Below are 19,725 nucleotides of genomic sequence, written 5' to 3'. Positions count from 1 at the left end.
GCCTCCCTGAGTCAAGGTATCATCCCGGACTGTCTTAAAATAGGTCAGGTCACTCCTATATTAAAGAAAGCTGACGCCTCCCCATCCGATCCTAACAACTACCGTCCTATAACCAAGATCCCCACCTTGGCTAAATTATTGGAGAAATGTGTTCAAATTCAATTATGCAATCACATTGAGAACTTCAACCTCTTAGATTGTCACCAATCTGGATTCCGAAGAGGGCACAGCACAGAATCGGCACTCACTCACATTCTGGATGATATACTAACTATGCTTGACCGTAACGAATCATGCCTTTTGATTCTTCTTGACCTGTCCTCCGCCTTCAATACGGTCAAACACGACAACCTCTTGTCTCTATTGAAAAGAAGGATGGGCCTCTCAGGCACTGTGCTACAATGGTTCTCTTCCTTCCCGAACAATAGATCTCAAAGATTCAAGATGAAAAATTCACTCTCGCAACCTTCCATGGTCAATCTTGGTGTGCCCCAGGGATCGTCCCTCTCACCCATTCTTTTCAATCTCCCAATGGAGCCTCTGGCAAATGCATTGAAATCAGCAAACATTCTATATCACCTGTACGCGGATGACACCCAGCTTATACCTGGAAATCACCTCACCTGATGACATCATTGCTCTTAACACTACGCTTATGAACACGCAAAGCTGGCTCACTAACAACCACCTGATGCTGAACACCAAAAAAACTGAATTCATTCTCATCTCACCTCCAAATCACGCTCCTAAGATTGACCTCTGGCTAAAACATCTAACCTCCTTTGACTGTGTCCCCCTCATCATAGACTCAGCAAAATCCCTAGGTGTCTCCATTGACAAACATTTGAATATGCAGTCGCACATTTCTATTGCCACCAAGGGAGCTAATCACAAGATGAGTATATTAAGGAAACTCAAACCCTTCCTCCCTCAGGCTGATCTAAAAATTGCAGTACAAGCTCTAGTCCTACCAAGACTAGATTACGGAAGCTCCACCCTCGCTGGTCTCCCTAAATACAGACTTGCTCCGCTGAGAGCAGCCCTAAATGCTGCGGCTAGACTGGTTTCAGGAACTAAAAGAAACAGCCACATTTCACCAACATTGAAAGCACTGGATTGGTTGCCTTATGAGGCAAGAATACACCTTAAAGTGGCTTGCATGACGCATAAAGCAATTCACAATAGTACACCTAGTTATCTGGCGCTAAAGTTGGAAAAATCTGGAGGCTGTAGACAACTACGAAGTGCGAGCACTTTCCTTCTGAAACCCCAATCCTTCCGGAAGAAGAGAACAGGCAGTCGAGCTTTCTCAGGGATTGCACCAAAGATTTGGAACTCTCTACCACCACTTGTGCGTGGAATCACCTCCTTCATTATTTTCAGAAAGTAAGTAAAAAGACTACTAATGATCAAATTCATGTCCTAAGTATAAGTTTAAATACAGGGTGTCTTTGAGTTTAAGATTTTCATCACAACCCTTGTTGCCTTATATCTGTATGCAGCTCAATACTGGCTGGATGTTGACACGCTCGATCATCCATATGTGTGTTTGTGTTTATGTACATGTGTATACATATATTTATGTATATACATCTATGAATATGCATGTTTCTATTCTATATGTTTGCTATGTATTCCTTTTTTTTCCCCCTGATCTCTATTTCTTTACAAACTGAAATTTGTTTTTGTTGACTGTAGTCTACTTCATCCTTTAATATTCTTCTACTGTAAAGCGCTCTGATACCCTCGTGGGTCACGTTCGCGCTATATAAAACTCTATAAATAAATAGTGATGACATTTGTACGTAGTAAGGAATGAGACCTTGTACACGATGTTCAGTGCGTTGTGATAATGTTGTGCGAAGCTAGATGTAAAACAAGTTTAGTTTCAGAGCAACTAATCCAACATTATCATGCGTGCAAATGGTCACAGCTTGGGAATGTTATTTGTGAGGATAAAGTAAGAAATAAGCTGCTTTGCTACATGGGCCAAACCCGGGAATATAACACCTGGGATATTCAGAAGGTGAGGAATGTGCAGGTTGAAGAATCCATTCTAACTCTAGTGATATTCCCCATTTCCCAATGATGGAAGCTGGGGAATATCTTCTGAGCTCACAATCATTAAGGGTATTCCATATCTCCCTGACACCTCCCTACCACTGGGAGCTTTAGGGTGGGGGAGGGTAGCCCACCTCATTTCTTTTTTGTAATTAGAGGGTTGTGTGCTTCTCCACCTGCAGTTGTGCTGAATAAAGTGTAATGTGCACGCCCACTGGGCCTGAGGAAGTCCTGCCGGAGCGAAGTCTCACCCACCGCCACCAGTCTCACAATTTTCTCTGTCCTCTATTTAAGGTCACCAGGGGAGCATGCTCTGCCCTGAAACCAACTACCTCAAGGTAGCTCGATCACTGTCTCAACACACGGAATCTTCTGCCGCAACGGGCCCTTTCGACTTTGCATCATGAAGAATATGATCATTTTTATATAAGAAAGGTGTTAGTGTTTCAAAATGCAAAAATATACTTAAAAGCACAATTTCTTCGCTTAATGTTTTGAAAACAGGCCTTCTCAATTAATGTTGTGCTCTGTTGACTTAAGTCATATACCCAGATTTTTGCGTAACAACAATTATGTATATATTTCTAGGGGTGGGCAGTACTAATCTGAAACGCGGCAGTAGGCGGAGTTTTTCCAGAACTCCACGCGGATTGGGTCAACTCCATGAAGTCCACCCGCGGAGCAGAGTTTCCCATCCACCCCTAAATAATTCCTAGTTAGAGTCTTTGTATGTAAAAAGCCTGGCATGGCCCTGGCTCACAAGCATCAGCATTAGGACCCTGTTATACCTGCTGCTCAGCCAGTGTGACTGTGGTGTGCAATGTTGGTGTGAGAGGTGACTGTGGAATGTTGGATGAGTGAGGATGTCTGTTGGTGGATGGGCTGAGCTGCAGGATGGCTGCTCCTGGTGGGGTTCTACGTTGTAACATCATACTTGGAATAAACCTACATGAATACTACATGGACCAGATTTGCTTCTGTTCACAACATTTTGGCAACAATTTGAGGAAAAGAACCTACATGTGCTACCTGAAAACTTTCATATCAAGCTTGAAGTAACTCATTATCTGTGAAGTTGTACTTGAAGAAGCTGGCAGCCCTTGGTCAAGGTAAAGGAACCTTTTTTAAATTTGAGCTGTATATTTAAGCAAACTGGCACCCCTGAGCCCCACCAATGACCTTGACATCGGTCGCCCACAACTTTAGTGTGCCAGTCCCTGCTTAGCTTTCTTTCTACATGTTGGTAAAGTGCCTTCACGCTTAGGACTTCTATCAACCAGTCTGGTGAAGTAGGGCGTGGTTTAAGCGCCGAACGGGATGGCAGCGTTAGCGAGTTGCTCCGCGCCGAGTCTCGCTTTTATCCTGCTCAACCTGCCCTGGATACCCGTGGCAGCTTCAATCGTGGTCCGGAAGGGTCACTGACCCAGAGTGGCGGGTCTGGACCCTCGCGGGGCCCCGGGAAACACAAGCGAACGGAGCTGGGAGCCCGGCCGGCCGCACTGAAGAAAAAAGGCAAGATGGCGGCGCGGCCGGATCGAGAGCGCTGGAATCCCTGCATCGCGGAGTACTAAGCGCACTGGAGTCTGCCGGGCGGCGCTAGTGATACGGAAGGTATCGGAGCGGATCGTGACAGTGGATCCTGGGCAGCGCTGCGGTCCGCGGCGGAAACCCGGTGAGAGCGGTGCCCCTCCCCCCTCTGGCTCTCCGGTCCCTGGCTGGAGGGGTCGGCCTTGCTTTCGCATGGAGGCGATGTTGTTGGCCTGAGCAGGTCGCCGGCGGATGGGAAAGCTGCTGATGAGCCCAGGCGGACGGGGGCAGCGTTGATTGAGGGCCCAGGCGCTCAACTGAAGACCGCGCCGGGGTAGCGGCGAGTAGCGGACTGCCCCTTGGGTTGGGCGGTGACCCGACCCCCAGCGGTTCCTGTGTGCCCAGGGGAGAAGTAGAGCCTGGAAGCGGACGGTGACCTTGCCACCAGAAGAGGGGTCTGCACGGGGAGAGGCGCGGAGCTGTTGGGACAGTGGCTGGGCACTGGTGCGCATAAGGGCCCGCGTGCTGAGATGCTGACATAAGTGGTATGCCCAGTCTGCCCTGAGCCACGTCCGTCGGTTCTTCCTGGAAGGGCGCGCTGGGCTCGCTACCCACCCATTGTGGATACCGGAGGCGCTGTGCGCATATGGATGGCACTGCGCAGTGCGCACTTCTAATTTGGCGGCTGGCGGTTGCACGTAGAGGGGGGCCCACTGGTCCCGAGTAATAAGGCTGGAGCTTGGGCAGAGGGTGCTGAACATTTCATTATCTGCCTTTGAGCGGTGTTGGGGAGGACTGAGCACGGTGCGGCCAGTGGAAGTGCCAAGGTGAGCTGTGATCAGTAGCGGCGGATCGGGTGGCGCATCTCTTGCAACCAAGATGGCCGCGATGGGTGCAGGCCTCGGCGCGCCGCCAGTGCAGGAGGACAGGAATGCCTTGCCCCAAGATGGCGGGGCCCCGGCCCCGGTGGAGACCTCGCAGCAGGAACAGAGGCTGAATCAACGCCTGGACGCTATTCTGGACGCGATCACAGCTACAAAGGACGCGCTGCACCAGGACATTGCGCAGGTGGCGACGGGGCTGGGCCTACTGAGAGCAGACCACGCCAAGCTCTCTGATAGAGTGAAATCGAACGAACAACTGCTTCAAGAGCTGAAACCGGCCGTGGTCACCGCGGAACATCAACTGACAGACATTATTAGCCGGCTGGCGCTCCTGGAACGACGAGCGGAGGACGCGGAAGGACGTAACCGGAGGAACAACGTGAGGGTAGTGGGGCTTCCGGAGAAAATTGAGAAAGATCATGCGGTGGCATACATGGAGGACTGGTTCCGCACAGTGGTGGCGCCGGAGGGTCTGTCCCCCTTCTTCTCCCTGGAGAGGGCACATAGGGTGCCTGCCAAGCCACCCCTAGAGGGCCGACCACCTCGGCCGATGGTGGTCAGGTTGCTGCACTATAAGGATCGGGACCTGTTAATACAGAGGGCGAGATCCCAGGGCCCCTTCCAGGTGGATAATAGCAAGGTCACGATCTTCCCGGACTACACGCAAGAGGTGCAGCGGGGCAGGGCATCCTTCCTATCAGTGAAGAAGGAGCTGCGAGAGGAGGGGATCCAATACTCCTTGCTTTTTCCCGCCAAGCTTCGAGTGGTCGTTGATGACAGGACTCACTTTTTTCAGACACCCGATGAAGCATGGTCCTGGCTTGAACTGTATCGGGCGGGGACGGATCGTGCGCACAGACCCAACAAGGATCGGCAGCGACCGGTCAAAATCAGGAAATCCCAGCGCATCCGCTCTCGGAACAAGCGCCAGCGAGCCAAGCGTGATGCACAAATGCTGGCAGATAGGAAGAGTGCGTTAGCGGCAACAGCAATCATCACGGGGTCACAGCAGGAGAAACCATCTGAGGGCTCGGCATCGGAGGAGGAAGAAGGGAAAACCGGAGACGACGACTCGGATGTAGGAGGCGTGCGGGGACCGGAGGTCACCCCACAAACTTCGGGTGGCATGTTTAACGAATGAGGGCCGTGGCTATTGCCTGATTCCGGGGCGCCTATCGGTATGGACTCTCCTGTCTTATATTGGACTGCCAGGTATGGGGCTGCGTAAGCAGTATGGGACAGCGGGCGCGGGGTGGTAGCTCTGCCGTTCTGGTTCGGGGCTCCATTGTCCTCCTCAGACCCTTAAGGTCTTCTGTGGTGACGACCACAGGTTAGTGTGATGTGTGGGGTGTTTAAGGTTTGGAACGGGGCCGAAGCTGGGTTACTAAGTCCTGTCCTGGGGAGGGGGGTGGAGGGAGTTTTGGGAACTGTTTTGAAGGGGCTGTGCAATTGCTGCAATGCGGGACTCATTTATTGGCTAGCGCCACTGTGTAGAACAACACTTTATGGGGACGTTACCTAACTTGAAGTGTATCACATGGAATGTACGTGGTATTCGTACGATGGTAAAACGCCATAAGGTGCATGCCTACTTGGTAAGAAGGGGAGTTCAGATCGCAATGCTTCAGGAAACTCACCTGACCAAGAAGGAGTGCGGGCATTACAGAAGAGATGGCGAGGCCAGGTCTTTGGCACGACATACTCGGCATTCGCCAGAGGGGTATTGATATGGGTAAGGGCGGGTACGCCATTTCAAGTCACGAGCCAGAGAATAGATCCGGAGGGAAGGTATGTAGTGGTCGAGGGGCGTCTCTGTGGTAGGGAGGTGGTACTGTGTAACATATATGCCCCCAACTCTGATCAAGCTCGTTTTTTCGAGGATTTATCGCGCTCACTGGCGTATTATTTAGCAGGCCCTATTTTACTGGCGGGGGATTTTAATTCCATCTCGGATGTGCTGTTGGATAGGTCGCACCCACCACTAGTAGACTCCCCGGTTCGCCGGCTGGCAACCCATAGGCGGGATTGGCAAGACAGGTGGGGATTGTTGGATATCTGGAGGGCACAACATCCTGAGACCAGGGATTACTCTTATTTTTCCGTGTTGCACGACCTACATGTTAGACTGGACTCAGTGCTGTGTGGCAGCTCCTTGGCAAGTGTGGTGACTCATTCTGAATATCTGTCCAGGACCATTTCGGACCATAATCCCCTGTTGATCTCCATGCAGTGGCAACTGACGAGATCGGCAGTTCCATCTTGGCGTTTGCGTCCTGACACACTGGAAGATCCGGTGTTCAGCGACTCGATCCGCCAGGGCCTTGATAGCTACTTTACAGACAATGCAGGCACAGCAGCCACGAGGTCGATTGAGTGGGATGCAATGAAGGTGGTGATGAGAGGGGTATGCATGAGTAGGTTTCTGAATGTGAGAGGTACGGTGCTGAATGACCATGCGAAAGTGGAGGAGGCGCTGAGAGGGCTAGAACAGCGAAGACCCGAGAGGCCGGAATTGCAGGACCAACTGATGCAGGCTAAAGAGGCGGTGGCGACTGAGACGGAAAGACTGCGTAGTTATGACTATAAGTCGTATGTTGTTAAAGTGCATGACGAACGGGATAAAGTGGGCACACTTCTTGCCAAGCTGGCCGATCCAGTGCCTAGGGGATGTCCGATCATGAGTATAAGACGCGAAGATGGGGAAGTGGTTTATTCTCAATCGGCGGTCTTGGAGCGGTTCACATCCTACTATAGGGGACTGTACTCGAGCCACCTGGTGGCAGGGGCTTCGGAGATAGGTGAATACCTGGACCCGATCCCTTTACCGTTGTTGGATGCAGAGGAGGCGAAGGACCTGGGGGACCCCATCACTTTAGCAGAGATACGAGGGGCAATTCAACATATGGCGCGGAATAAAACCCCAGGGGTGGATGGGTTCCCGATTGAATTCTACGCCAGGTTTGTGGATATCTTGGCGCCCAGACTGCTGGTTGTATACGCTGAGGCGAAACGGTTGGGGCGGCTACCAGACTCAATGAGGGAAGCGCTGGTGGTGCCGCTGTTGAAACCCGGCAAGGACGCGTTAGACGTGACCTCTTACCGTCCATTGTCTATGTTAACGGTGGACTATAAGATCCTGAGTCGCATTTTGGCTTCCAGGCTCCTCCCACAGATGACCACCTTAGTGCATGGGGATCAGGCAGGATTCATCCCGACCAGGAGCACGTCGATGAATATCCGTAGACTGGTCAGGATCATTGACGTTGCCGCTACAGCGGAGTGGGATCCTGTGGTATTAGCAGTCGATATCGAAAAGGCATTCGATAGCTTAGAATGGGAGTACCTGGATGGTGTGTTACAGAAGTTTGGAATAGGGGAGGGGTTTCGGAGTTGGACGAGAGTGCTTTATTCTTCAGCGAAGGCGCGAGTGCGGCTAGGGCCCATAGTATCTTCAGCTTATTCGGTGTGTAGGGGCACGCGGCAGGGCTGTTCGCTGTCTCCTCTGTTATTCGCCTTGGCGATGGAGCCACTGGCGGCACAGGCACGGTCAGGAACTGTATATGATGGGATAGCGCAGGGGCCTGATTCGCACTACATATCATTATACGCTGATGATCTGTTATTGTACTTGGCGGATCCTGGGAGAGCTTTGGAAGGTGCGGTAGACATGCTGGGCAGGTTCGGGAGGCTGTCAGGTCTCAAGGTGAACTGGACCAAGACATGTGTGTTCCTCTTACGGAAGGCTACGCCCTGCCCGCAGCTCACGAGGCCGGTGGTATGGGAACCCTCCTGTTTTGTTTACCTGGGGGTGCGCATGTACCACGACGCTGAGGACCTCTTAGAGGGGAACGTGGAGCGCTGTATTCGAGCACTAAAGGGTTGTATGGAGTTCTGGGCGTCTCTCCCATTGTCCGTGTTGGGTCGGGTAGCACTGCTGAAAATTGTGGCACTCCCGCGGCTACTTTATTATTTCCGGACACTGCCAGTGTGGATCCCACAAAGAATCTTTAGAGAGTTGAAGATATTGGTGACCGGCTTCCTCTGGGGCCACGGACGGCGGAGGGTAGCACTGACTACTCTGACTCGGCCCAAAAGCGAGGGGGGTATGGCCGTTCCCGACTTCGAGTTATATTATCTGGCGGCGCAACTTCAGGTCTTGACGCAGAACGTGGCCAGGGAATTCAGGGGTCCGGATCGTGATAGGGGGACGGGCATTCAGAGGCATGTCTTATCGTCCATCGTCATGCAACAGAAACTGGATGTGAGGGATCTTGCTATAGAGGAAAAGACGCTCAAATTGTGTTGGAACAGGAGCCTAAAAAGGGCTAAGAAAACCCGGCCATATGCACCGGAGATACCGCTGGGAATGTTGACCGTGCTACCGCATGGGGGTGATTGGTCCAGATTGTTGATGTGGGAAGAGCTGGGCTTACAGATGGTAGGTGACCTCTATATGGACGGGACACTGGTTCCGTATCAGGCTTTACAGGAACAATTTGGCTTACCGGATGGAACCTTCTTACTACATGCAGCGGTGGTGACGGCGATGCAGAGATACTGGGGGGGAGGGCTGGCAGAGCCAGAGGGGACCATGGCGTGCCAATATGTGGTAATGGCGGCGGGCACCGTTAAGGCTGTGACATGCCTCCATACCAGGATGCTGAATGAGGGGCTGGCGCCCTTGATGGCGCTAAAATCGCGCTGGGAGGTCAGCATAGGTAAACAAATACCGGACGCGGTCTGGGGCCAGGTGTTGCATAGGACCTGGAAAGGGACGAGAAATGCGCGGTTTCAGCAGGTGCATTTTTTCATTGTCCATAGGGCATACTTGACTCCGGAAAGGTTACGGCGGCATTTCCAGGTGCTTGATGCCATGTGTCCGCGTTGCTTGGAGCCAGAGGTAGATCTTGATCACATGTTGTGGGGATGCCCGAAATTAGGGGACTACTGGCTGGAAGTCGGTGAACTACTGAATGCTGTTACGGACAGAGAGATAGACTTTGATATGGCTGCGTGCATGCTCCTCTGGTTCCCGCATACCAAGAAGACTAAAGTGACGAGCAAATTCATTGATTTGGGGGTCATACTGGCGCAGCGTGAAATAACCTGGCATTGGAAGTCTAGGGAAGGCCCATCGGTGAGGAGATGGAAGAATGAGCTGTTGAGGTGGTCGGGCTGCGAAAGTGTGCTTCAGTTGCGTCAGGCAACTAGAACTGGCAACGAGAAAAGTCTTGAAAGGGCACGGTCCTGGGAGTTGGTGGTACAGGCGTTACGGGACTATGCCACAGACGATGCAGAGGAAGACTAGAGTTTGACGGAGATTCCATGTGAGGTGCATGATTGTCTGAATATCCTGATGGATGACGTGCCTCGGAGCTGTGGTAGATTCTGGGTGCCCGCATTAGCAGCAGTTATGGGGGGGGGGGAGGGTGGAGAGGGAGTGTTCTTGGAGTGGGTAGGTTAGTACCGTGCTGCAATATATCAATCTGAAGGGCCCACGGAAGGGATAGATTAGTCCTGCAGGGAGCGACCATAAGGGCAGCCTGGGGCTTGGAGGTGCGGGGGGGGGGGGAGGGGTGTTGCGGGATAAAAGCAGATATTACATGACATAACTGACCTGCAGCCCGGACAGGGCACACACTGAGGCATTTCCCGAAGAATGAAACTTTGAAGCGCCGCCCAGCCTCCGGGATGTGGGCTAAATGGCTGTGTAATTCAATACGGTCATGTTAACTGTCGGGAGGCCATAAGTGTGTAGGTTGGCCTATTGAATGGTTTTATTTTTGATTCTGCAATAAAAATATATTTAAAAAAAAAAAAAACAGTCTGGTGAAGTTATTCTGGAGAGTTTCAACTAAGGTGTAGAGCAATTGTTTCCTGTCTCTGTGTGGGAAGAGCTACAAGTTCCCAGTGAAGAACTTCAAGTCGGGTGAGAGAGAGTCCGCTTTTCCTGTGTTTAACTCTGACATGTAGAGAAGCTATTTTCAAGCGCTTTGTAGGAGTGTCAGAATGCTTGGCTTCTCTGTGTCTGACCCGTTGAGAAACATGAAGGAGTTGTCCCTGTGTTGTGGATTTTTATTTTATTGTTTGGGCTTCGGTAAGCCCTCGCTACTTTCTGGCAGTTCCACTGAAATTATTCTTTAAAAATGGAACAGCGCGTGTCTGTCTACGCACGCGATTTTACCTGCTTTGTGGATCCCCGCTGCATTTTTCTTCAATTCTTGCCTACATCCCTACCAGGCGGCTCAGAGCTGCTGAAGGACGTCCTGCTGCTCTAGCGTGCCATGAGCCATATGGCACGGCATGCCGCCATCTCGTTCATTACCCGCCAACAAAAGCCAGATTTAATTCCTGACTGAATTTCTCGTTGTTTCCTGCCCATCGCACTACTTTAAAGGCGCTAAAATTCAAAGTTGATAATTGAAGGAGCAACCTTCCTAACGTTTGGTTCATTGGAATATGGAGCTTCCGGTTAAAATCTTACTGCGTGCTACAGTATTGACTTGCGAGGGCTGGCGGAAAACACAGATTCACTACACCGTTGGACTATGTGGAACTGGGTCAATTTGTTCATCGTACAGTTTGAATTCAGCGAGGTGACAGTTTATACGTAGTTTGGCAATAGTTTTTTTATGCTGTTATGTACAAGGTCTGCGTTGTGCTCAGGGTACAAAGTTGTTCACCAATGTCTTGTTTTTATAGTTATGCCACATGGACTCATTGTGGTTCATTCCAGCCACTATTGAAGCAACAGTTTTTTTTCTTTGAACATGTTTATTCCTGTTCTGCTCATTGTGTTACTAATGCTTCTTGTCATCTTGCTTTGTCATGCTCAATGTACTGCCATTTTGTTTCCATGCCATGTTTAACTTGTTTCCAGGTATGCCTTACCATTATTGAATGTATTATTACTTATACTGTATGCATTTAGTGTTTTTTTTTGTTGATTTAGAGTCCATGTGTTTTTCTCCTCGTTTTAGACATGGAACCTCTTACTTTAAATTTTTCATGATGTTATGCAGGAGGTTGTGTTTTCGTGTGTTGTGGGTTGAGTTGCAGTCGCTCTATGCTGCTGTGCTCATGAGTCTTCCTTCGCACGTCAAGGTTTTGTTGGGATTGTGTACATTATTATGTGGTGGTACTTACTTCATTTTTCTTGTTTCAAAGCTTGTAATGTTTGTGTTCATTACACTTTCTTCCCTCGCACGTCAAGGTTTGCGTTGGGAGAGTGCCATTCAGGGCAAGTTCTTAGCCACATTTCTTTAGAGTGAGTGTTCTTTCCTTCTGAGTGCTGATCTTGCTGAGTGTTGGTAGTGCGCTTGAATATGTTCCGTGTGGAATGTTTCCCACACATCCCACCCCATCTTTTTTTGGGGAAGTGCTAGAGTTTGTTGATTGTGACGTTCTGCGCATGCATTGTGTTTCGTGTGGTGTGTTTCCCACACTTTCCACCCGTCTTGCGTTGGGGAAGTAAAGAAGTTACTGGGTGTTGTGTTATGCCGTGTGGTCTGTTTCCCACACATTCCACCCTGAATTGCATTGGGCGAAAGTGTTTTTGATGTTTCTTTACTATGATGTTGTATCCGGAACCATTTTGTTCAGTTTCAGGTTCTGTGTGGACTTATATGCCAAACTTACCACTCTTACTACGGGTAATGGTGAAGGGCAATGTTTCTGCCGTTTGCCCCTGTGGAATGATCTTCCACAGTTTCTAAGGTCTTAGAGTGGTTTCCTACCACGCCTTCTAGTCTGTACTCTTTCTATCTCTTGTTGGCCTGGCCAGCCAGCTTGATTTGGTATTGTGGTTTAGTTTGTGTCTTGGTTTGGTTTAAGGGAGCGTATGATTTGTTTTTTGCATGGTGGAAAGGGAGAAGTGGTGTGTATAGAATTGCTGGATTGCTTGGTGTGTTTACTTCTTCCTAATATTTATTCTTAGTTATCTTTTATACATGTATATCGTCATTGGTACATGTCTGACATTGCTTTTGCTCTAATACCCCCGTGTTGCATGTCATTACTTTATTGCCATCTTTTGCATGCACCATTTATATTGTGATTCTTTTGGAATTTATTCTCATTTGTATAAAGAAAGGGAGATGTGTTATACCTGCTGCTCAGCAAGTGTGACTGAGAAGTGGAATGTTGGTATGAGAGGTAACTGTGGAATGTTGGATGAGTGAGGATGTCTGTTGGTTGATGGGCAGAGCTGCAGGACGGCTGCTCCTGGTGGGGTTCTGCGTTGTAACATCATACTTGGAATAAACCTACATAGATCAGCCTTGCTTCTGCTCACAACAGAAACCCAGTGTATATACTCCATGACACACTCCCCTAGGATGAAACAAACCGCTCAAGCCACATTTGGTTGTTTATTTTTCTGGTTGGTTGTGGCTGATATGATGGTTGCTTGCTTTCATCAGTGCAGGACACTGCTTATATCATCGTCCGGGCCTTCTGTACAATAGATATCCAATTCTTTTCACACACTTCAGATGTTCACTGTGATCAGGGGTAAGCATCTCTCCATCTGCAAGATAAAACCCAGAAGACTACCTTCATGTTACAATAAAACCCAGAAGACTGTCTACATGTTACTGTGCTATACTCTAATACCAGAACACTCGGAAAGGATGTTTTTTTTCCAGAATCAGAGTGCCATCCTTAACAAATAGGGTGTCAGGAAACCTGTCATGGTAAAAGCCCATCTCAGTCCGGCGCTGCTCAGAGCCAAAGTGTGCAAGTTCAAACTGTGCATATTTCTACCTGACTGCACACAGGGACAATTTCGTCAATATACAGATAAGCTCACACTTTGCAAGACACTTCGCCCTCCTTGCGGGGCACTTCTGGTTTTGGTGCATGGCGACTTAATATTTATATGTTTATTTCAATGGGTTATCGGGCAGGTTCATTGTGCTCCTGGTAGTGAGATCTGAGATCTCATGAAGTTATGGCAAGATCTTGCAAGACTTCGGAAATATCATCAGCCAACTTGGATTTAGCTTCTATATAGGTAGCCTAGCCTGGAGCACACTGCTTGTTTTTCCAGCAGTCAGCAGGGAGCACTGCTCTTCTAAGCAAGTGTACTGCATTTGCCATTTTACACGTGCTAAATCACATGTTGACCTCGATTCCATGCAATGCTCTGATCTTCCATTTTGTTGCATCGCACTTCCATTTTGTGCTGCCTTGACCGGGAGTTACACTTCAGCAGTAGCAAACATGTTTTTCACGTAAACCAGTACAAGCAGGTGCGAGGCATCTCGTGAGGATGCCTCCTGAGGTTATGTTGTACCTTCAGAGTGTTTTCATGCATTCCATACTTATCGCTAGGACAGAGGGAGGATGGCCGTGCAAGTCTCCAAGGCCGGAGATTGGGAATGGAATATCTTGCCTCAGCACCGCCCAAACAGAATCTGGCCAGGTCTGTCTGGGCGGGTCTGATGCAGAGATGGGGCCAGCACCTGCAAATCGATGGGCGAGAGTGCCTGCTAGAGACTTCTCGAGCATATTGATTTAAACTAAAAAGCGGTGTCTGTGGGGTGGAGCTCAGGAACTCAGTCTTGGAGTGGATGCACTCGTGGGACAACTTTGGTGCCCGAAGAGATTACTCCCTGAGCCCCGGTCTACAGGGTTCCCGACTTGGTGTTCAGTGCTTGGCCCAGGGATGTTGAAGTCTACGGTGCTGCTAAGGAATCTGGTGAGGTGCTTTGTATATTAACTGTTTATATACCTGTATTCACAGTTTCATATTTATGTATATAGTGTGGAGTATTCATTGTCTATTGCCTTTCACTCGGTGCCTAAGAATTTATTAGTTTCAGTGACTTATTGCCATTGCCTACAATATTAATAAAGCTAATTTTTACCTCCAGTGGAGTGTTGGAGTTTCTATGTGAGTAAGTGGTGTGCGTAAGTTCAGATTACGCAAGTGGGCAAAGCAATACAGCAAGTCAAGTTTGTTTGAGAAACCATGAAAGATCAAATGCTACTGCGCAACAGCGCGTCTTGAGATTCTGAAGCAAGAAGGCTCAAGGTCTCTCCATTAAGCTCTTTGGCCTATTTTACTGTTGCCAACTGATTATTGGTATATTAAATAATTATCCAGAAACTCATGTAAGTTACAACGATGCAGAGCAAGAATATGGAGGAAGAAATATCGAATTGCACAAATATTGTGGTAAAAATATTGTGGGTCAGGAATATCGACAGAAAAATCCTCGTGGTCAAGAATATCGATTTTAGGTAATTAATATCGATTTTAAAAATATTGAAGTGTTTAATATTGCTTTTAAAATATAGTTGTTAAAAATATCGTTTTTTATTAATGTTATGTATTTTAGTATATATTTTATGTGTGTGATGTTTGTATTTTTTGTATAAGAATTGTTTGTATTTTTATTATACGTGTTAAAAGTTTAATAGTTATTCATTTTTATTTGTTTCAATTTGCGTATGAAGTTCCGTAGTGGGTTTATAGGGGAATAGGATGAGAAGTAATTTAGGGGCTCATTACGATGGCGTAACGTGAAATACCCCCAGCCATATTACGATGGCTGTGGGTATCAAAGCGGACGGAAAGTCCGTCTGCCGCTTTTCTGCCAGCAGGCAATCGTTACCATTGTCTGCCGGGCGGAGCAGGTGCTCTAATATGGTGGTGGGGCCCAGCAGGCACCGCCACCCATATTAGGATGTTGTTTTTTAAAGGCTGGTGGGATTGGCTTTGGGGGCCCGTTGCGGGCCTCCAGGAGGGTGGGGGGTCAGAGGGGATGTCCACTTGGGGTGTACCTATGGTACACCCCTACATGTCGCTGCACCAAGTGGCAGGCACCACCAAGTGGCCTGCATTGTGGTGCAGTAACATCCCAGGCATGCGATTTTAAAGGTAAATGGAATTGTGAGTGCACTCCTTCCCTTATCTTCTCATTAGTTTATGCTGAAACTGCCAATGTGAGTGCGTGCAAGCACCGCCGTGAATCGTCCCATCACAGCTTGTCAATGACACTACAAAAAGGTTGCAGGTTTAGCGGCCCCATCTGCTGCACTGCTTTAACCCGTTCCATGCTGATGACGGAACCGCTCCGTCATCAGCTACGGGTGCGCTGTGCTGATGACGGAGCGGTTCCGTCATGGCCCGCCCAGTTCGATAGAACGCGCATGCGCGGCGCGAATTCCGCGCCTGCGCTGAGCGTTCTATTGAGCGGGGCGGGCCGTGACGGATACGGTCCGTCATGAGCACAGCTCAACCGACGCTGGTGACGGAGCGGTTCCGTCACCAGCATGCGGCCGCCGCGCGGCCGCCCCGCCCCCTTAGCACTGCGGCGGAATAGCCGCCGCAGTTAAGGGGTTAAAGAGAACATTTTCCAAGTAAACCAAGCCTTCACTGTAAACCAAGTAATCCATGTTAAACCAGTCAACTTGTCGTATTAATTAACATGATCTCTGTACTTTTGTAGAATCAATTCGGAGACAGATAGATAGCACTGAATACTTTATTCATGCATTTTCAAAACACTTTCTGTAGCCAATCCAAGCTTTAACATGAGCGTGTGCAGTCAATCATATTTCAGTACAGGACTTTCAATATAACCCAATGCATTTCGAACCTGTCTGGTTCTTTGTCAGGGGTCGCTGTAAGAGATTTAGAAAACATCATTGTTGGGGCCTATGGTATGCGGAAGCCATGGCAGAGGAGCATGAGGTAAGTCGGGGGCTCCGGGGGACGATTGTGTTATTTCCTCACACCTCCCCCCCCTAACTTTCTTGTGCACAAGAAAGGGGTCTAATGGGTATCTGGACAGGTAGTCCACATTGGCTTGGTCCTTTCCTTTCCTATGAAGGATGGTAAAGCAAAATGGCTGTAATGTGAGGAACCATCGTAGAAATCTTGGGTTGTTCCCTTTGTTTCGTGACAGACATTCCAAGGAGGCATGGTCTGTGTATAGGAGGAACTCTCTGCCGTCTAGGTAGTAATGAAGAGACTGAATAGCCCATTTGAAAGCTAGGGCTTCTTTCTCTATAACGGCATACTTAGTTTCTTGTGGAAAGAGCTTTCGACTAATGTATATAATTAGTCGTTCGTGATTCATGTCATCTGCCTGTGACAATACGGCCCCAAAACCTTTTTCTGAGGCGTCAGTTTGTAACAAGAATGTTTTTGTATAGTCAGGGCTCAAGAGGAACGGTTGAGACATGATACTTTGTTTTAGATGATGGGAAGCCTGCTGCTCTTTTTGGGTGGGACATTGGAGAAGTTTTTCTGTCTTCAAGTCCATCTTTAGTAGGTCGGTTAGAGGAGAGGCTATGTGTGAGAAATGGGGATGAAGAGTCTGTAATATTCCCAACAGTCCTAAGAAGGCTCTGAGGTCTTTTCTGAATTTAGGAAAGGGTATCTGGGTGATGGTGGCAACTTTTTCCTCTTGTGGTTTTATATAGCCTTCTCCCATGAGATATCCCAGATATCTTACTGTTTTTGCAGCCAAATGGCTTTTGGCGGGGTTTATGGTCAATCCACTGTCACCCAAGGCCTGGACAATATGTGTTAGGTATTTTAGATGTTCCTCCCAGGAAGTACTATAGGTGATTATATCATCTATGTAGGCCGCTGCGAAATCTGTATAAGGTTGTAGTATTATGTTCATAAGCCTTTGGAACGTGGCTGGTGCGCCATGTAATCCAAAGAGTAGCACCTTAAACTGGTATAAACCTTTAGGGCTGGAAATCTTATTTACTTCACGAAAGTCGATGCAGAATCTAATTGATCCATCTGGTTTGGGTACTATCACTATCACTATATGAAGTCCATTCGCTTTTGGACGGTTCTATGACCCCCCAAAGCTAACATCTGCTGGATTTCTTGGTCTATTGCTTCCCTTCTGGCCTCCGGTATACTGTATGGGCGTAATCTGACCTTCTTTCCGGGAGAGGTATGGATTTCATGCTCTATAATCGTTGTTCTATCTGGGAGTAAGGAAAAGACCCCTTGCAATGGTTGTAGGGTATCCCTTAATTCCAGCTTTAGTGGCTCAGGTAATTCTGTGTCAATGCTTTGTTCTGCAAAGGCTAAGGAGTTGGTTCCCACTAAAACAGGCAACGGGCCTTCCCATTTCTTCAACCTATTGATATGATATATCTGAGTGTTTTTTCCTGTGTGGGTCTAACTCCAGTTTGTACGTTACCGGAGTTGTCCTTTCGGTGATCTTATACGGGCCCTGCCACTGGCCTAACAATTTCTGCTCTGAGGTAGGCATCATTATAAGAACCATGTCTCCTACCACCAGGGTTCGTACTTTCGCCTTTTCATCATATTGCTTTTTCTGGGATGATTGGCTTTCTCCATGTTAGTTTTTACGATTGCTCTCACCTGGTTATGGTGGGTTTTTAAACTAGTTACATACTCTAAAAGCAGTTTTGAGTCGTCTTTCTCTTCTTCCCACTCTTCTCTATCCATGTCCAGTAGAGTTTGTGGCTGCCTTCCATATAATAATTCAAAAGGGGAGTAACCTAAGCTTTTTTGTTGCCCACAGCGAATGGCAAATAAAGCTACGGGGAGCATATGTTTCCATTTCCTTGCTTCTAGATTTAGCAATTTCTTTAGAGTAATCTTGAGAGTGGAATTGTATCATTCCACCAAACCGTCTGTTTGCGTGTGGTATGCCGCTGTGCGAATCTGTTGGATCTTAAACTGCTGACACACTTGTCGCATTAAGCGGGAGGTAAAGGGGGTTCCTTGGTCTGTAATGATCTCTCTTTGGAAACCAACACGGGAAAATATATTAATCATAGCTTTGGCTATTTGTGTTGTGTTGGGGTGTCGGAGAGCTACAGCCTCGGGAAATCTCGTAGCGTAATCTACAAGGACTAGTACATACATAGCGATATCCACTGCGGGAGGGAAGGAGGGGGCCTAGTATATGCATTCCCACCCTAGAAAAAGGCTTGTCAATGACAGGTCGGAGTCTTTACGGAACCAGAGGGGGAATATATTGGCTATTTTATTGACATACCGAACACTCCTTACAATATTTCCGAACCTGTTGGAATATCCCTGGCCAGTAGAACCTGTCTAGGATGGCTTTCTCAGTTTTGTCTTCCCCGAAATGTCCCCCCAAAAGATGGCTGTGTGCTAAGAATAAAACTTTTTCCCTGAATGGTTGAGGCACTAATAACTGGATTGGCATGGTTTTCCCTCCCTTTCGGTACAGCAAGCCTTGTTGTATAAAAACTGGGGACATACTTGGTGGGGGTCTTCCTGATTTGCAGCTTGTCGCCAGGCTTCCTGGAGTGTAGGGTCTTTTCGCTGAGCTGCATGGTAATTTCTATCATGGGCTCACAGTTCGTGTCCCATATTGGTTAGGACCGTTGAAGACCAGTTTTTCTTTGAGGACCAGTTTTTCTTTTCCTTCCTTTTCTGCTTTTGGCTTTTCCGATCCTTGCCTTTGTTCAGGTCAGGTTCGGGGTCTTGGGTAAAAGGAGCAGTCTCCCTCCATTCGGTTCCTTCCTTCCATGTTTCGCGGAGGAGATCGTCCATGTGAGGGTAATCATTCCCTAAGACTAGAGATTCAGGAAGTCTTGGGATTAAGCTCACCTTTAGGGAGTCCGGAAGATTAGTGGCTTGGTGTTGGACAGCTAGATCGGTCACGGGGTACTTTTTGCTGTCTCCGTGGACACATTGTATGTTAACAACTCCTGTTGTCTGAAGGACACCCCCTGGAACAGCTTGGGGTCGCATTACGCTCTGGAGGCACCCTGTGTCCACCAGGGCGTCTCTTGGTTCTCCGTTGACCATAACTCTTGATGAAAAGGGAGGTTATTCCCTTTTAGGTTGCATATTAGAGCTTGGGTATACCCCACCTCCATAGGTTCTTCCTTCTGTGGGCAGGAGCAGGCAATGTGACCAAAACCTCTGCAATAGAAACATTGTGGCCCCGGTGGAAAGGACGGTTGTGGTGGTGTATGTACAGGGCTGGGAACTAAGGTCACTGTATCAGGTTTTCGGGGGTTAGGGTGAGCCTTGGCTGGTCTCGCAGATCCTCCACCGGGATTACTTCCACGGGGTTTCATCTCTTCTCCTTTGTAGTTCCTGGGCCCGGTTAAAAGCTGTCCCTATTTCTACTGCTCTTTCCAGGGTAAGACCGGCATGCTGTCTGACCCATCGATGTATGGGTGAATGTAAGGACGTCAAAAATTGTTCTAGGCATATCTTTTCTACTATCTCTTCTTTGGAGGAAGTTAACGGTTTGAGCCATCCCTC

At 48.4% G+C, this 19,725-nt stretch overlaps 1 protein-coding gene and 1 long non-coding RNA gene across 6 annotated transcripts in view; one reads left to right on the top strand and one right to left on the bottom strand.

The window, feature by feature from the left end:
- The window catches only part of LOC144754085 (uncharacterized), a 716,823-nt gene that overhangs the window by 246,012 nt on the left and 451,086 nt on the right, over nucleotides 1-19,725 (bottom strand). The window lies entirely within an intron of this gene.
- LOC144754086 (uncharacterized) overlaps nucleotides 1-19,725 on the top strand; it is a 168,904-nt gene that overhangs the window by 43,658 nt on the left and 105,521 nt on the right. The window lies entirely within an intron of this gene.

Source organism: Lissotriton helveticus, chromosome 5_1 (genome assembly GCF_964261635.1).
Source record: "Lissotriton helveticus chromosome 5_1, aLisHel1.1, whole genome shotgun sequence".
In the NCBI taxonomy this organism is placed as follows: domain Eukaryota; kingdom Metazoa; phylum Chordata; class Amphibia; order Caudata; family Salamandridae; genus Lissotriton; species Lissotriton helveticus.
This window is presented reverse-complemented; position numbering and strand designations above follow the sequence as displayed.